Source organism: Hibiscus syriacus, unplaced genomic scaffold (genome assembly GCF_006381635.1).
Source record: "Hibiscus syriacus cultivar Baekdansim isolate YM2019G1 unplaced genomic scaffold, ASM638163v2 tig00111427_pilon, whole genome shotgun sequence".
NCBI lineage: Eukaryota > Viridiplantae > Streptophyta > Magnoliopsida > Malvales > Malvaceae > Hibiscus > Hibiscus syriacus.
The window spans coordinates 4821954-4839935 of NW_024063088.1; the positions used below are offsets into that span (position 1 = coordinate 4821954).

At 36.6% G+C, this 17982-nt stretch overlaps 3 pseudogenes; 1 reads left to right on the forward strand and 2 right to left on the reverse strand.

The window, feature by feature from the left end:
- Window positions 1–1556: 1556 nt before the first annotated feature.
- LOC120163064 lies at window positions 1557–17718 on the reverse strand (annotated as a pseudogene).
- LOC120163061 lies at window positions 6860–8368 on the forward strand (annotated as a pseudogene).
- On the reverse strand, window positions 8799–9353 carry LOC120163063 (annotated as a pseudogene).
- Window positions 17719–17982: the final 264 nt, after the last annotated feature.

The window sequence follows — 17982 nt, forward strand, 5'->3', positions numbered from 1 at the left end:
TTGGGTTTACCTCGGTTTGAGATAGAAGTTTACCTTGTGATTCCAGGCGGCCTACGGTTTGAGCCAGTTGACTAATCTGCTTGTCTATCTCTTGTAAGTGGGCTTTAGTACGAATCTAGAATTTTTCTTGGGAAAGTGCTAGCCTCTCAACAATTGACTCTAATGATGTCTTTTGCGGTTGTTGTGGTGGTAGAGGTGGTCTTACTTGATAACGTTGATTCGGTCTTGAGTTATGAGCATAACTGAAATTCGGATGATCCCTCCATTCTGGGTTGTATGTATTGCTGTAGGGATTGTAAGCTCTTTGGGGAGGTCCTGGAAAGTTTCTAAGTGCATTGGATTGAGTTGATGTGTCATCTTGGATCAGTGGACAACCGTTTGTTGGATGATCAGGTAATGCACATATTCTACATAATCTGTTTGGTCATATCTTTCCTGCAACAAGAGAGTTGACGACTTTAGTTAATTTATCTATCTCATTTTCTAAAGAAGATGAACTTATCTCATGAACCCTTCGAGGAGGTTCATTATTTGTGCGGAATTGTTGGGAATTTACAGCTATTATGGAAATTAAATCTCTAGCCTTAGTAGGAGTCATATTCACCTAGGCTCTACCGCTGGCAGCATCGATCATCTTTATTTCCAGGGGTGTCAATCCTTCATAAAAGTATTGAATGAGTGTTTGTTCAGTTAACCCATGTTGTGGGCAACTAGCACATAACTTTTAAATCCTCTTCCAGTAGTCATAGAGTGACTCTGCATCAAGTTGCTTGATTCCAAGTATTCTCCTTCGTAGTTCACTTACTTTCTCCGTAGGGAAAAACCTATCAAGAAAAAGGCAAGTCATTTGAGCCCATGTAGTAATAGAATTAGGGGTAGATAAAATAATCATTCCTTAGCCGAATCGGCTAAGGAAAAAAGAAAATGTCTAAGTTTGATTTGGTCCTCGGTTACTCCATGTGGTCTCATGCTAGAACAGACTATGTGAAATTCCGTGAGATGTTTATGTGGATTCTCGTTTGGCAATCTGCGGAATATAAGGACGAGATGAATAATGCCAGTTTTTAACTGGTATTGAGTTTCGCCTTGGGGAAAGTCAATGCACAAAGGCTCTTGTTTAGTAGGTACCGTGGCTAACTCTCTGATAGTAGGATCGGTCATCGGAATTGGTTCTATATTAATAGAGTCACCTGAATTTGACTCTGATTCTGGATTTGATTGTTTTCCCTTTTTTTCCTGAAGCGTTTGTGCGTGAAGTCTCCTAGCACTGGCTTCGATTTCTGGGTCGTACTCCACTAATGTGCCTGGATTAGTCATGGTCATAAATCAAAAGCAAACAAAAAATTAGTAACTTTGGCGAAGTCCCCGGCAACGACGCCAAATTAACAACTGTCGTTTTGATGTTAAATAAATTCCTTCTTCTCAATTAATAAATAAGGAAATATGTAGTAAAGAGAAATAAGGGTCGAATCTACATGGACTTAGAAAATTCCAAATTTTTGTTTCAATGGTTTATACCATGCGTGAAATAGTAAATAGGGGGTTTTGGTAAAAACATATTTAAATAATAATAAAATAAAAATAAAAATAAAGAAAATATTTTTAAAGTTGAAAATGAATATGGTAAAATCAGCCTAAAGCCTTGCTTTGACTCAATTTCCTTGAGATCATCGAATTAGATTTTCCCTTCAGGATTCAAGTCGGTTACTTTGTCTATAAGGGAAATCCCCGTGAGTCTATTTTGTATACCAAATACCCAAGGCAATCTTTGATTTCGGCTTTGGAAACTGATCTAATCAGTTGGTGGCGACTGACTCAGATTGTTCCTTCAATAGTCATTAATTCCGATCTCAATTCCCTCTTGGCAAGCTATCTCGTCAAGTGTGTTCCCAAGAAGTCGAATGTGCTTTCAATAAGTTGATCCTTCCTCCCACATATTTAATCGCAACAATCTCTTGACCAAAGTCAATCTTTGATTTTGAAAACTGTTTTGATTTTGAAAATAAGCGCAGAGATTGAGAGAGATATTTCCAAGTTATTAAGGACCTTTTCAATTCTCCTGTTAGAATTGAGTCATTGCTTCAACTCTCGGCTTATGAGAAAATTAGCTAAGCATGAAAAAATTCATACTTAGCATATTTGAAAACAAAACTTAAAAATAAAATAAAAATCGAAAACTTGAAAATAAATAAAAGAAAGAAGATGACTTTTATAAAACAAGAAAGGAGAAAAATATTGTAATCTGAGTTGTGAATTTAGGCTTACCCCAAGAGGGTATTTATAGCCTCTAAAAACCAAAAGATAAATAAAGAAATTAAAATAAAATAATCCTAAAGATAATTGTTTTTTCCTAAATTCAAACTTTAAATAAGTCTCCTAATGTAACTCTGCTCGTCCATCTTCCAGAAGGTGCGTTGACTAGATCTTCTAGAAAACTACCGCTGACTGGACCTTCTAGAAACTGCCACGTCAGACCATGTCATGCCCAGAGTCGTGCCCATGTCTCCAGTCATGACCAAATTATAAAAAAATACAGAATATGCATGTTTTACCACTAATTCTGGAAAGTGAGACCCTGCACGAAAACAAGCATAACACAACCAAATCAGTAGCAATAAATCCATAAAATCGAAGAATTAACGAGAAATACTACCGATTCTGAACACTCATCAAGCATGATGCTCAAAAGACTACTGATGGCCTGAATGACTTACGAAGTAAGAAACTTTTAAAATTGTTTTCTTACTTTTTAAAGAAAACAATTTTCAGAAAAGATTTAAATAGGAAGCTTTGGAGATCACTTTCCTATTTTTCGAAAATCATGTGAAAACATCCTGCCCGAAGGTCTTCTAGATGGCTCGAAAGACTTATCATCTTGCTCAAAAGGCTTATATATGACCCGAAGGATTTAAGCATCATGCTCGAAAGACTTACTGATGGCCCGAGGGACTTACTAAGTAATAAACTTTGGAAATCGTTTTCTTACTTTTAAAAAAATCAATTTTAGAAAATATTTAAATGAGAAACTTTGGAAATCGCTTTCTCATTTTTTTCGAAAATCATGTGAAAACATCCTGCCCGATGGTCTTATAGATGGTCTGAAGGACTTATCATCTTGCTCGAAAGGCTTATAGATTACCAGGGGGATTTAACCATCATGCTCGAAAGACTTACTGATGTCCCGAGGACTTATTCATCAAGAAACCCTTGAAAATCAAGCTTAGTTTCTTAAAACTTTTGAAACCATCATATTGGTTAAGTAATCGTTAAGAAACCTCTGAAAATCAGAATTAGCTTCTTTAAAACTCATGTGAAGAAATCATCTAGAAACTTATGAAAATCGGACTTTGCTTCTTTAAAATTAATTTGAAAACATCATATCAAGAAACCTATGAAAATCATACCTAATTTCTTTTATAAAAACATCATGTCAAGAAATCTCTAAAAATCAGACTTAGTTTCTTTAAAAATGCATTTGAAAATACCTTGTCAAGAAACCTCTGAAAATCAGACTTAGTTTCTTTAAAGATATTGTATCAATTGGGTAAATGCCCTGCTTTAAAATAATGATCGTTATGTGGATTTGGTTCCTCAATTTTTGAGGTTTTTACCACTCTAAATGTAATTCCCACCATTCGAGGCTTGAATTTTAACTTTCTTTCTCTTCTTTTCTTGGAAAATCTATAATAATTATATATATATGTATGAAAATATGAATGAACTTAAATGTATTTAAATGTAATGCATGACTTTCTTGTATGCAGAAATGTTGATCATCATTCTTCTCGCATCAAAGTGGAGACATCTATTTTCCTTCACTTGATCATCTTTGCATGGAAATTGCCTCAATATCGATGTAGCAACTTGACAGCTCAGGTTTGCGATCTTCTGAAGATCAGCCTGATCATCTTGTGATCTTTGTTTTCTTTCTTCATTTTGGAGGAAATGTTTTCTCTCTCGAATTCTTGTTATGATTAGGTATATGGTCTTGACGTCATTTCTGTCTTTGACTCAACCGCTCAATCAAATTTGTTTCTTAAAACTCATTTCCAACTGAAGAATGAATGGTATGGTTATCTAGGTAATCTCTTTTTATTTTCATATTTTGCCCTTGGCACTCCAAACGGTGAGGCTCGTTCACCATGTCTGTTTGATTTGAATCTTGTTATCTCAGTGAGATCGGGTTTTGGTAATGCCCCAATGTGGGTACTCATGGCTCTCTTCGTGCCAAAATCTTAATCTTGAATGGTCTCATTCTTGTGTCACTAATCAGCAATCATGGGCTATCAACAGAAATGTTATCGAATAGTTTAAGGGCTTCTATTCATGATGTCACAATCAAATGGATACTTAGAAAGTTATCAATTATTCTAACTGAAATGTCTTGAATCTTTGTTATGAGTTGAGATATGTGTCCATTTCGACTAAAATGATCATCTGCTTCTTAACGGATTACCAACACGTCACATTTCCTTGTTAGAAGTTCTATCCTCCAGTCCTTTTGATCTCTCGGACTATTTGCTTTCAAGATTGTGGAATGTCTTCTTTACTCTGGCATCATTTGTTCTTCTTCTCCAATTAAGGCAGAATGAACCTCACCAGCTTCAATGACCTTTTTCACTTGAGATTGTCCTGTTTGAAAATATTTTTCTTCCTTTTTCAATTTTAGAAATGTGAAAAAAAGTTTGATGAATAAGTTTTAAAATGCTACCATTTTCTTCAGGCTCACAATAAAAAAAATAGTAAAACAAGAGTTCATTGAATATCAAATAAGTCAACTTCTCTTTTAATGCTTCAAAAATTATATACACTTGATAAATGTAAAGATTAATGCTAATATAAGGTTTAGGCTGAGTTGGGAAAGTAGTGTGTTTCAGATTAATTTGGGGAGGTAATGTATTTCAAGTTAATTTGGCGAGGTAATGTGTTTCAGGTTGGCTTCTTTGGTTAAGGTCTATTTTTTTTTATTCTGGTGTTCATTGATCTGATGAAGTAGTCATTTTTCTTATCTTCTAGAAATGTTCACTCGTTTCCAACCCTCGCGAGTGTCTTTAGGTTGAGCAGTGCTTTATCAAGATGTATAAGATCGTCTTCTATGCAGTAGTTGACAGTCTTTGTATTCGAGATGCCTTTGTAGGTTTTCAACTCGAATTATCCTTTGGTTTCAAGATGTCATCTAAAATTTTACGTTAATGTTAGATCATATGAAAAAAATTATGAAATAAGTACAAACATTCTAAATAAATAAGAAATTAATCATAAAATAAGTGACCAAATTGTAAACGAAGGAAATGGCGAGGATTGCGAAAGGAATTAGACCCTTCGGGTCCAACACACGCGTATGGGAGCCTAAAACGACGTCGTCAGCTAGGATTATATAAACCCCTTTTTCTTATTTTTTTAATTTTTCTTCTTCACTCTTTTCCTCTCTTTTTAGAGAGAGAAGCTCTCTCTTCTTCTCCGAAAATCAGTGTGCCACCGCCTCCCACCGCGTCGAACGCCGTCTGTCGCCATACTCCAACGGCCACCAGGAACTCGAAACTGGCCACGATTTTGCGAGGAGTGACTCCCAACTCCGTGAAAATGGCCAGCGACCCTTCGACTTTCAAAGCTCTAATCTCCTTCATCCACCGTCGGATCGAGCTTGTTTTTCAATATGTTGCTTATGGGGATACCTTACACCTTTGACCGTTTGGATTGGGTAACGGGGGCTCCAATCGCTGGTGAGAGATCTGGCCGAGAGGTATATTCCTCTTCCTTTATTCTTTTCATTTTTTTTCTTGTTTGGTTAACTTGAATGAATAGAAAAAAATGCTTGTTTGGTTTGAATGGGTTGTTTTTTTTTTTTGCTTTGAAGTACTTTCGTATATGAGAAAAATGACGAAGACTTACGTTTTATTTCTCTGTGTATTGCCTTGAATACATGGGTCCTCCTCTTTTACATATTTTTGTGTGGGTTTATATAGAATCTGAATTAGATCTTAAAAAAAGTTACATTTTTTCTTTTTTTGTTACTCTGCTTGTGACTGTTATAGCTGAGCTGGGATTTGATGGCACAGTGACCAGGCGTGGAGGCTACTGGAGAGCTTGCTGGTGGCAACAATAGTAACCTGGGAATTGAGTACCCGGATATCAAAGATTACCCTATATATATATATATATATATATATATATATATATTTTTAGGATAAAAAAGGATGATTACATTAATATATTTAATGTTTAAAAAAGTAAGAGTTTATTTAATCATATTTTTTATTTAAGGACTCGATTAATATTAATATGATTAAATAGTACTAGTACACAATATATTTTCTTTTTGGGGGTCAAACGCCGTTTTGTTTCACTTGAGACGCGTCCCTTCTCTTCCAAGTTCATGTCCTTCATGGAAATTGTTGCCTCAAGCAACTGCGTTTTAGCCTTCCGTTTTCTTTATTAGGCTTTCTCATTTAGGATGGGCATGAGTCGAATTTTCGATCAATACGATTTGATCTAAAAATTATACATCCTCCACCCGAACATGTCCCGATACGACTTTTTAAGATAAAATTCGAACTCGACCTGACCCGATCCGATCCGACCCAAAAAAATATATTTATTAAAAAATATTATTTTAATTCAATCAAGTTGCTTAACACTTACATTTAAGCTGAGCCGGTTGGTAAGAAAAGTACATTATTATCATTACTTAGTAAAGTAAGAAGAAAAAATAATACTTAGGTGCTAAGAAAATAAAACACGTAAACAGTCAATCCCCATATGCAGCTTGCATATCACAGCACATAAAAGCTACAATCATCATTTGTTTTCTTCCTTCAAGGTTAAATTGTTCATCAAGCCCGAGCAGCAGGCAGAGGTTATGGGGAAGAAGCTTAACGCCTTGCTTGGACGAGGGTTCAAGCCCTCCAAGTTCAATTCAGTCATTAGCGTTTCCATCTCGTCTTTCAGTTTTTAAGAACCAGCGTCAGGCTCGCTGCAACCTTGTTCGTTCCGATGTCGTTCAACTCCTTCAACTCGGCCACCTCGACCGAGCTCTTCTTAGAGTAAGTACTGTGTTTTGTAAATGTTTCTGCGTTGGTTTTCTTCATAGGTTTTGGAGCTGAAATTGGGAGGTTTGTTTTGGAAAGGTTGAGCAGGCGGTGAAGGAACAGAATATGTTGGACGTGTTTGGTATCCTGGAAGGGTATTGTAATCTCCTTATCGAAAGAGTCAATCTCATTGAGCAAGAGAGGTTGGTTTCTTCATATTTTCCCCTTTTTTTCCTTCTTTCTTTTCGGTTTTCTTTATGTAATCCTGCTTGAGTTATATTTGAATTTCAGAGATTGCCCTGATGAGCTCAAGGAGGCAATATCTGGTTTGCTCTTTGCTTCTTCAAGGTGTGGAGATTTTCCCGAGCTTCAAGAGATTCGTGCAATCTTCGTGTCTCGCTATGGCAAGGACTTCGCTGCTGGCGCCATTGAGTTGCGCAACAATTGCGGGGTGAACGCCACGGTAAATCTTTATTTGGACCTGCCTGGAACTCATTTAGTGGTCTGTTCTCTCTGGACGTCTCGAGTTCAGTTATGTCTGAGGGGTGTATGTGCATAAATGCGTTATCTATAGACTAAGAAAATTTCTGAATAATGTTTAGTTGAACATAATCTTTGTGCCCCGCAGATAATACAAAAACTCTCAACCAGGCAACCAGACTTGCAGAGAAGAAGAACCGTGCTCAACGAGATTGCTGCTGAGAATGGCATTGCCTTACAACTCCATACTAATGTAGGCAATTTACTACAACAATCAAGAGGGTTTGAAAAAAAAAGGATTTTCGTTTCATGTTAATCATACAGAGATTACTGATAAATTGTTAATGATTTATCAATGCAGGAAAATTTGGATGGAGGCAAGAATCATAGCCAGTCCAAGCTAGAACCATCAGGTAAGGCAACCAACCATGCAGGCCTAGGAGATGTCGACTTCTCTGATTCACCGAAAGCAAGGAAAAAGTACAAGGATGTAGCTGATGCCGCTCAAGCAGCCTTCGAATCGGCTGCGTATGCGGCGGCAGCAGCTAGAGAAACAGTAGAACTCTCCGGTCTGATTTCCATGATCCAGATGATCACAACTCTCCCGATAGTCAAAGAAAAAGTGTGTTTGATTGACACGAAGCCAGTTCTAAAGGTGAAGAAACCCATCAAGGCAGTCAAGCAGAGAAGTCGAATCAGAGAACGAAGACCTTGAGTCCTCCAAGTAAAGAATCATCAGAAGTAGACCTGGACATGAGGACAATGTCCTTGGATGAAGTGGATCCGATCAAGCTATTGGAAAAGGAAGTAGTTATTCATGAGAGTGATGATGATAACTATGAATCCTATGGTTCCAGTTTTGATATGAACGCAAGGGAGCTTAAAGACGAGGATGAGGAGCACTCGGAAAATACTGGACCGATGTTTCAGAACTCATCTGATACTCAAGTCCCCTCAAGCCTTGGTGCTGGCTTGAAGCAGGAGACTGGACCAGAAATGCCCTCGGAACATATCGGTCCAAGTACCGGGACAAAAGGTAAACGACCCTTTACTATACATAAGGGGCCGTTTTCTATGAGGACTAGACAAGTGCGCTGGTACTGAGGAGCACCAGTATACTAAATCCATTATAGCATCAGGCGTGTCTACAAGTTTGTTTTCATTCTTTGTTAGTTTTCATGAGATGTACACTTGATTATAAGTTTTTTTCTTTTGGAATGATTTAAGCCTCGTCATCATTGTTAGCCAAGTGAGAGATTTTACTAAGAATCAATAATCATCCTAATATACATATGCTCAAATTAAAAAGAAAAAAGAATAAGAAGATAGCATATCTAGCTCTGGGAAAGGTTGCCACCACTTTGCTGCCATAGATTAATGATATCAGTGGCCTGATTCAGAAGGATAATCATCTTCTTCTGAGAAACCCATGGCTTGCTTTCTAGAGTGGCCTTGAGCTCTTCCCAGGCGTCTTTCCTCGGCCAAAAGAAATATGGACTCAGAGGAACAGTGCCATATGAATTTCAAAACCAGCCTGGGTTTTTCAACTTGCTTCACCGAAACCTCAGCTTCTGAGGAATTGTGAGTGTTTCAGTCTCTGAGGATGTTTCAGCTGTGAGTGCTGAAGCAGTTAGTCTGTCAGTTTTGAAGGTGGGTGCGATTCTTTTCTTCAAACTGGATTTGTCTTAATGAAAATGGCGGTGTTGGAGGATTTCTGATGATGAAAAGAATGGAAAGTGAAAGTAGTATTGACAGTGGAAGGAGTTGCCATGGACAACATTTTCTATTGCAAGATGGGAGAGACAAAGAGAGAGAGGGAGAGAGAAGAGCTTGTGGCAGTACTAGTCTTAAAAATGTTACTTGGGAAGTTGGGATAAGAAATATGGGGCAATTGTGTTGGTATGAGTGGAACGTGGAGGATATTATGGACTTTTCAGCAAACTTGGGTTTTTATCTCTTCTTTTGTTTTTATTAATTTGAAATGATTACAATGTGATTTATGTTAAAATATTCTCAATTAATTAACAATAAATGTTTATACACATACTAATACAGATATCGTGCTCAAACTTATGACGAAAGATAACACTTTAATTATTGAAATTACTTAATGAGTTCAAAATATATATTTTGATAAACATGACTCAAGTTTTAACTTTATTCATTGGTATTAGGGTGGAGTCGATACCACCACCAAACATTACTCGTTGGTTGGTAAACTAGTTGAGTTCTAATAACATAACACAGAAATCCAATTGACAGACGAGCTGGAAATTTCAATGAGCAACAATTGCACCCAAATTGCAAGAACCGAGTAGATGCAACATTATATTGAACGAGCTAATATTAATCATCATTAGATGTTCTCAACAAATATCCACTAATTGGACCGCAAGCATTAAGCAGTGGCTTTAGCATGGAGTAACCAAGGTGATCACATAAATATAAATTTCCTTATTCAAGTTAGAGATCCAGCCAGACAAGCTTCAGAATCAGATGCATAGTTTAATTATCCTAACTAGTTGTTTCATGTTTCTTGCTATTGATCTATTTACCAAAATAATGATGATGGTGATGATAATAATCAGCCAGGAAATTCCGAAGTGTGGCTGATTAACTCATAAAGCCTCCTCCAGGCATGTTAGATGGGGCCTGTGATGAAACTTGCCCTTGAGAAACTAATTGTGACCGGCCAGGACCTTGAACATAACCTGAACCCATTCCTGATCCAACCATTTGTTGTTGCTGTGGCTGCTGCTGCAGCTGGGGCAACTGAGGTTGCTGTTGTTGTTGTTGCTGCTGCTGTTGCAGCTGAGGGAGCTGCTGCTGTTGCAAATGCGGGAGCTGCTGTGACTGCTGCTGTTGTTGCATCTGCTGCTGTTGCAATTGCTGCTGTTGATGCTGGCTTGATGTTTGTGGTTTAAAGACAACCATATCCTGAATTCCACAAAGATCTTAGTTCAAATAAAATGAAAAGCTCTAGTTAAGTGGACTGGTAATGAAAGAATATTTTACAAGTCCATTTGCTGCCTGTTTTTCTTTATTGCCTTTTAATTCAGTTGCAAAAAAAGCAAGTAATCTTTTTGGACTAGTCAAAACTGAAATTGCAACTTCTTTTGGGGAAACCTAAATTAGTGATGATGTTAGGTTTGGTAGTTTGTTAATCAATTTGCATTTTTTATATTAGTCTTTCTTAGAAGCTGAGGTCAAAAGCTAACAGCAAAAACAAGCAAATGGAGACCAAAGTCACAGGCTACTCATCTAGTTTATAGCTTTTTCAACAACAAAAAATTCCATTTATTTATCTTCTTTGGTTTGTCTGGACAGGGTGGTGGGCTAATAGAGTGTTGCAACAGTGTAGATGGGATTAATGGCAGGTTTTTATTGACTCCAATATGTTATAAGGTGATATAATAATTATACTAGTAAAACACACTCAACCAACCAATGGACTCAAAAGTAAGAAAATTCTCACCCCAGGAAAAAGCATTCCTATCGCGGCAAGCTTTATCAGAAACTGAAAGCAGCAACGTCTGTGATGGCAATTGGATTACAGCACACTGGGAATTAAACGCATGAAATTGTGTCAGAATAATACAGCAGGAACAATTCCATAATTCCACATTTGCAAATGGTTGATAGGATAAAATTTTGAGAAATTTAAAACACATGGTTCCTAGAAACACTAAAATGAGATGCTATACAATTTTACTAAGAATCTGAGCATAAATTTGCTTATGTGGGAGGGGGTCTACAAGAGCCTTGTAAGACATTCAAATCTATATTCTTCATCGCTTCAAAGGAAAATCTATCCTACAACCACTTACAAGCTTCTTCTCTTGCAGCTGTCCGAGAAACCCATGCTGATTCATTGCCCTGAAAACTAAAAAATCCGCCTTCCCAACATATTGCCTGATTTTAAATAAAACAATATTAATGAGAAAACTGAAGGTGGAAAATGTTATCACCAACAACAACTTACTTGTTATTCATGTGATCCTGGGATATAAGACGAACTATTTGCATGGTTTGTGGCCAGTGTGCGGCAAGTCTGACAGGAAAAACTAAAATCCTCAGGTTCTATAGCTAGATATGCATTAAATGTATGCAGAAAAAAAAATGAGTATGGTAATGCAAGAACCAAAGCCACGCAACAACAGCAAGGCAACCACTAAAAGGAACATAATGAAAGCATTTTTATCAATTATTATTTTCTCATAGAACAAAAGAAATTCAGAATCTACACATTAAACATAGACTTACGTCTCAGACGCTGAGGCACTCCGATAACCCTGAAACAAATATTTAAAACAAAAGCTTTACACATCAAATTAGAGAGGCAAATGAAATGGCTCCGATGTCAGATGAGTGATTAATGCAGAGCATACGAGTCATTCATAAAAAAATCACAAATGAAAATAAGATGAAAAATGAAAGTGGTATATTTGAAGAAAATTATCATGAGAACATACTTCCAATCTGGTGATGAACACTGGCTGCCCTTGTCTTTGGCCAGATAAATTTCCCTGTATATATTTTACCATTCAAGAGATATTAGCAATCCAAAAATCAAATATACAACAATGAAAAGGCAAATAGCACAAGAGAATGTACAACACAAAAGTCGTCAATGTCATTTAAACATATTTACAAGAGAGAATGAAAAAAGAAAATCAAGATACAAAAGGAAGAAAGCAAAGTCAAAGCATTGAAGATTTTCTTTCTATCAAACTCGATCAACCATTAACAATTAATCCTAATGTGGGTGGATTTGGTCAGAGAGATGCAGAAATAGTACTTCAAGATCCACTACGCGTCCAAGGCCTTTTGTTCTTCTTGGCATCTATTGTTTTTGCACAAATCTTTTTGGTTCTTAAAAAAAACAGTTTGAGAAGGTTCAAGTGTCCGAAATGGATTTCTAGATCCGTGGATATAGAAACATCAAATTTGTAAAAAAGAACAAATTCTTTTTGGCAATTAAGTTAGGTATGATGAAAAAAGTATGAAAAGCCTTTTTCTTGTTTATGTTCTTTCTCTAGGAATTAATTTTCCCGCATTCAAAATATGTATATTGTGAAGAAGACTATTTGTCTATACCTTTTTTTTTCCTTTTTTCAATCTAATTTGGATTAAATTGGAGGGGTGAATTCTATTCCTATTGTCAGATTTAAATGTCACAGAATGGGTTTTGTTTTCTAAATTCAATTTGATTAGATTCTAAACATAAGTGGAGAACAGAAAGGAAGGACTCTCTTTTCTTTTGCCTCTTGGTCACTCCCTCAAACACTACCTCAGTAAAACTAACAAAACCTCTAATATTATAACTAGTTTAGGTCATGCCATTGTCTTAACCAAGAGAAAACAAAGGTTATGGAACCTTTCAAGCAAATGGAAAAGCATGGAATGTTTTCACAGAAGCATCCCAAAAACATTTCATTTCCTTCTTCAACAGGCTTCAGAAATGTCAAATTAAGAATAAGGCTTGTTTCAACTTATAGACATCCAATATTCATGATGTCTTAAAAAAAAAGATAAAGCCTCAAGAAAATGATACTTGTCATTAATGATAATGCATGTTTGATTTAAGAAGGATCAGACTATTATAGAAAGAAAGAATTAACATCAAATCCCCAAGACTATTCTACACTAAGTAATACTATTCTAAGAGATTGTACACTGCATGTCTTCCTCAGGAAAAAGAATAGCTCTCAGTAAATATATGCTTTATTGGGAGATCAAAAATCAAACAAAAATATAGCCAAAACTATTAAGTACTTCTACCACGATATATGCATAGAAGGAATTGATAAGGCATGTTTCAATGTCTACTCATCGCAGCTAGATTTTTTTTCACTGAAACAACATGTCTAATTATTAATAATCACTTGATTACCTCCCAGACTTTAACATATTTGGATTGGGCTGATTGCAAAGAGCTTGATGTCAGTTGTGATAGGGGCATACTCTCCAGCTGAACTGTTGTTCACCCCAAGTGTCTGCATTCCAGATGGTACCTGTTGAGACATTCCCGGAGTAGGAATCATTGCGCCAATTCCAGAAGAAACAGTTGATGGAACAAGACCACTCATGCTCTGGCTCATGCCAACTCCAGTTTGCACTAATTGTGCTCCTGAATGGTTTCCTTGGCTCTTGCTGCCAGGTATTGACTGGCCCATACTCACCGTTCCTTGAGAATTACCCATTGGTTGTGATATTCCAATGTTTGAACTTCCATTCACATTAGCAGTTGCAGAAGCAAATGAATTAAGACTTGAGTTTGCTGGAACCTGTGTAGTCCCTGTAACAGTTCCTGAACCAGTTAATGAAGTCCTACCCGATTGCCAGGTGAAAATAAAGTTTGAGACGGAGGCACAGAGGATGCCATTCCATTAGATATCATATTAGACATATGCATGGCAACGGGAGTTTGACCCATTGATGGAAGTCCAATAGAAGTTCCTCCAGTTAAAGCAGCAGAGTTCATCACCCTTGCTTGTGAAAGAATGTTTAGTATGTTGACATTTGCAGCAGCTGGAGGCACAGGATGTAAAGGCTGTGTCATACCACTTACAAAAGGTTTTAGTTCTTGCAAATTGTCACTATTTCTAGTCACTTCTTCGGTAATTGTCAATGGTGACGAAGTTTGCAAGGTGGGACTGCTTGAAATGGTGCACGTGGAACAGATGGAATATGTGGAAAAGCAGGTCCACTCGCCATGGATGTTATTGTTGTGGGCTCCTGAAGAACATGATATGATTATGTATCCAGCTAACAACAAAAAAACCTTCAAATAACTAAAAGTACAGAAGTCTTACAACTTTTACAGTAGCAGTGGGAACATTTCCAACAGAGACAGATTGCCGGCTCATAGATCCATTCACTAGAAACCAAAACGAAATCAAGTCGAGTAAGATTTGATCACATAAATTAATAACAAACCAAACTTGTCATAGCTTAAATAATCTAATCCTAATTTGTATACATCTATATCGGCTGCACAGTTTACAACATGACATTAGTAAAAGAAATTAGATGTAACCTAACAAAGTTACAGATACACTACAGGTCTTCTGTTTTCATTATTAAGTTCTGCAACAAAGGAATATATGTAAGCTTTTTCAATAGTTTCTTCTTGTTTTCCTCTTTTTCCTACTTCTTGGATGCAGAAGAGGAAACAAGTCGATCAATAAGAGGCCATGACCTTCTATTACTTGGCAATCTTCAAAGAATTCTTCTTTAACAATGAAAACTGAAAAGATAATCTAAAGGATTCTAGCTTAACAAAATCAGACCAGACAGAAATAGGATAAGAAAACTCAAAGATAAAAATGGAGAGGCCCTGCATCCAGTGTAAAATATGTTAGTTTCCTGCTTTCCAATTTACTGATGTGCAACAGAGAACTGAGTTAAAATATGACCACATATATTACTCAGCAACATGTGATGATCAGTATCCAGTTAAAACAGCATTCCATCGTAAGTTATCAACAGATACTTCATAAACTACCTGATGGAACAGAAGTGGGAGGTGTCCCTGTAATCGAAGTGACAGAAGCCATGTCCGTTTTCACAGGACTCTGATTGGGTGCCAAACTTGGAACTCCAGGGCGACTTAAAGCAGCACGGCCCTCCATAAAATTTTCTGAAAGGAGAACAAGGAACTGGTGGTTTCTAACATTGTCAACGGGTGGATCTGGTGCTCTGGGGTTTCTCTTTCCCTGTTAGCAGAGAATGTTAAGTAAAGAAAAAGATCCAGGATAACGTCCAGCAAAATTCTACTAGATAATAGTTTATCCAGATGTTTATTTATACGTACACAAAAGCTCACCCCTACCTTAGAGAGTACTTCATACGTATAACAGAAAATTTCAAAAAGTGCAATGGAACTATCATCATAGTCAACCAGCAGGTTACAGAGCATAGATCCTTTCAAATATTTTCTTAAAAGTTTAAGAAGAGACTAGTAGATCTTGGAAGACATAGCCAACATATCTAATGTTAGAGAGAAAGTCCCCAAAAGATTAACAACAAAAACAGAATAAGAAATGTTATCGTCATAATCCTTACAGCCATGTAGATTGCTTTTAGCTTTGAAAGCTGCTTCGGACATATCACGGATAGAGAAACAGAACACTGCAGAGCAAAAACTACAGGTCAATTAACCTCCTAAAAATGAAAGCCATAACTAGGAGACAAGATGCAAAGTACTGTCGAACTACCTGAGGAAATGATTTAGCTACTATCTCAGCATCAGACAGACACTCTCTGTCTGTGATTCCATATTTTCACTTTGCTCCAAGTTTTGAGTCTGTGGTCGATAGACTGGTGTAGGCAAAGGATAAGGATTACTGGCAGCAACAAGAACACAATGTCTTTGCCCATCAACAATTTGACGGGTTTGATTTCCATTAGCGGCAATAGGAAACATCTGAGTAGTGCATCAAACGACCAAATAGTAAAATGTCATGATAAATATACTACAATAGCATATCAGGCATACAGGGATAAAATCTGTCAAATTTTAATCCAGTATATATGGCAGGAAGGGGTACATTGATAGCATTTTCATAAATATGAAGATTCAATTGGAACAATAAAAATTCAGATAATTAACAAACTTAAATAGGTTAAAGATATCTGGTGTAATTTTTTGCAAAATAAGATTCAATTAGAACATAAACCAAAGCACAAATTCACTTTGAAACACAAAAGATAGACATGCCATACCATTAATGCTCAGAAAGCCCATCCGCGATTGCAGCATCATTGAAACCACCACCAGAAAAAGGTAAGGCCGATAGCCACTGTAAGAAAATATCAACATCTTTTGTCCACCCACTACGTTGTACTAAACAAGCTGCATATAGCACCACATTTTCCACAAAAAAATGTAGTTCTTATAGTAGTAACCCACTTCAAGTTTAAAAAGAAAAAAAAAGAAACAGAGCAGCAAACAATATACCACAGTATGATCCATGCGTGTTGAATGTGACCAATGAAAGTTCAACAGTTGCTGTAGAATTCTTCTGAATTTAAACATGACAAAAATTAATATAAAACACAACATTGAGCAAACTTAATATCTTAAAGTAACCAGAAAGAATTTTTTTTTAAATTTAAATGGCCCTTAAAATGCACACAAATGGATGCTAATTCCCTTGTGTAAATTTGGAGGCCTACAGTCTAGATTGCATATAAACATTGTCTTACAACCAATCATTTGTTAATACAATAGTCAAAAAATGTTTGCTAAATTATCTACAATAAATATCATCTATTATCCGATATCATGTGTCCAAGTGCTGATATAAGCCGCAGTTTATGTTGTATAAAAAGATGACCACGCATTTAGAACAGCAGCTTATCTAAAAATTGAAAAAGGAGGAATGAGAATAGCCTTTTTACCTGGCCAGCCAATTCGTTACTACAGAAACACCTGTGGAGTTACCATAATCTATCAGACAAGATACAGGTTTAACTATAAAACATTCAAATAAGGTTATGCCGCAAGTCCAATACAGGATGTAAGACGTAGCTTAAGTAGAAGAAAAACGCTAACAAAGAACAATTATCGGATTTTATCATGTAAATTAATAAAATGAGAAAATTCCCGTAAATTCACAACTGAATTATGAACTCCGCTTTAGACTCTTTCTTGAGTAAGATCTTAAGAGGTAAACGCAGGATCAAGAAAATCAGAGATTTTCCCCTATCAGTTGTGGCACTAAATTCATGGCATAAATTTGCATTCTTTTATATTAAGAATTCAATGAATGCGACCATTAACATACAGAATACTTAAGGACCGTCTAGAGGGAGTATAAAACGAAATCCAGAGATCATAATTCCATGAGCAAAAAGTTACTGAATCTCGACTAGAAAATTTCACAGACATCACAATAATGGAAATTGAATAAAAAAAATTGTAACTATACTTACGAGTCTCAATGGAATCAAACAACAAAATCAATTGGAGTAAGAGAAAAGAAAGAGGGAAGGAAGGATACCTGATAATCTTTTCGAGGTAATCAGTAAGGATGGTCTGCCAGTAGGGACCCATGGCGGCGGTGCCTTCAACTGCCACGATCAGCTGCCTCTCCGCCATCTGCTACTTTCTAAATAGCAACACAGAGTATGGCGAGGGAAAATACTAAACAAAGAGAGAGGAAACGAATTGGGAGAATGGGATCGTTAAATTCTTGTTCTAATCTGTACTCTCTAGCCCTTGTTCTCCAATCAAAACTGAATTTTGTTGTATTCTAATTTAAGATTAAGAACCTCACTTTTATTTCCCCTTCTGTCAGACTGCCACCCTAAACTGTTTCGTTCGAATCCATTGGGCGAAACCCGACCCGACCCGACCAGAAAAAGAACAAAGATCCGAGAAAGTCTCAATAATTAAAGGGGATTTTGAAAAGGTTTAGACTTCATACATTTTTACCCCAATATTTATCTGTTTAATTTTTTTCTCAAT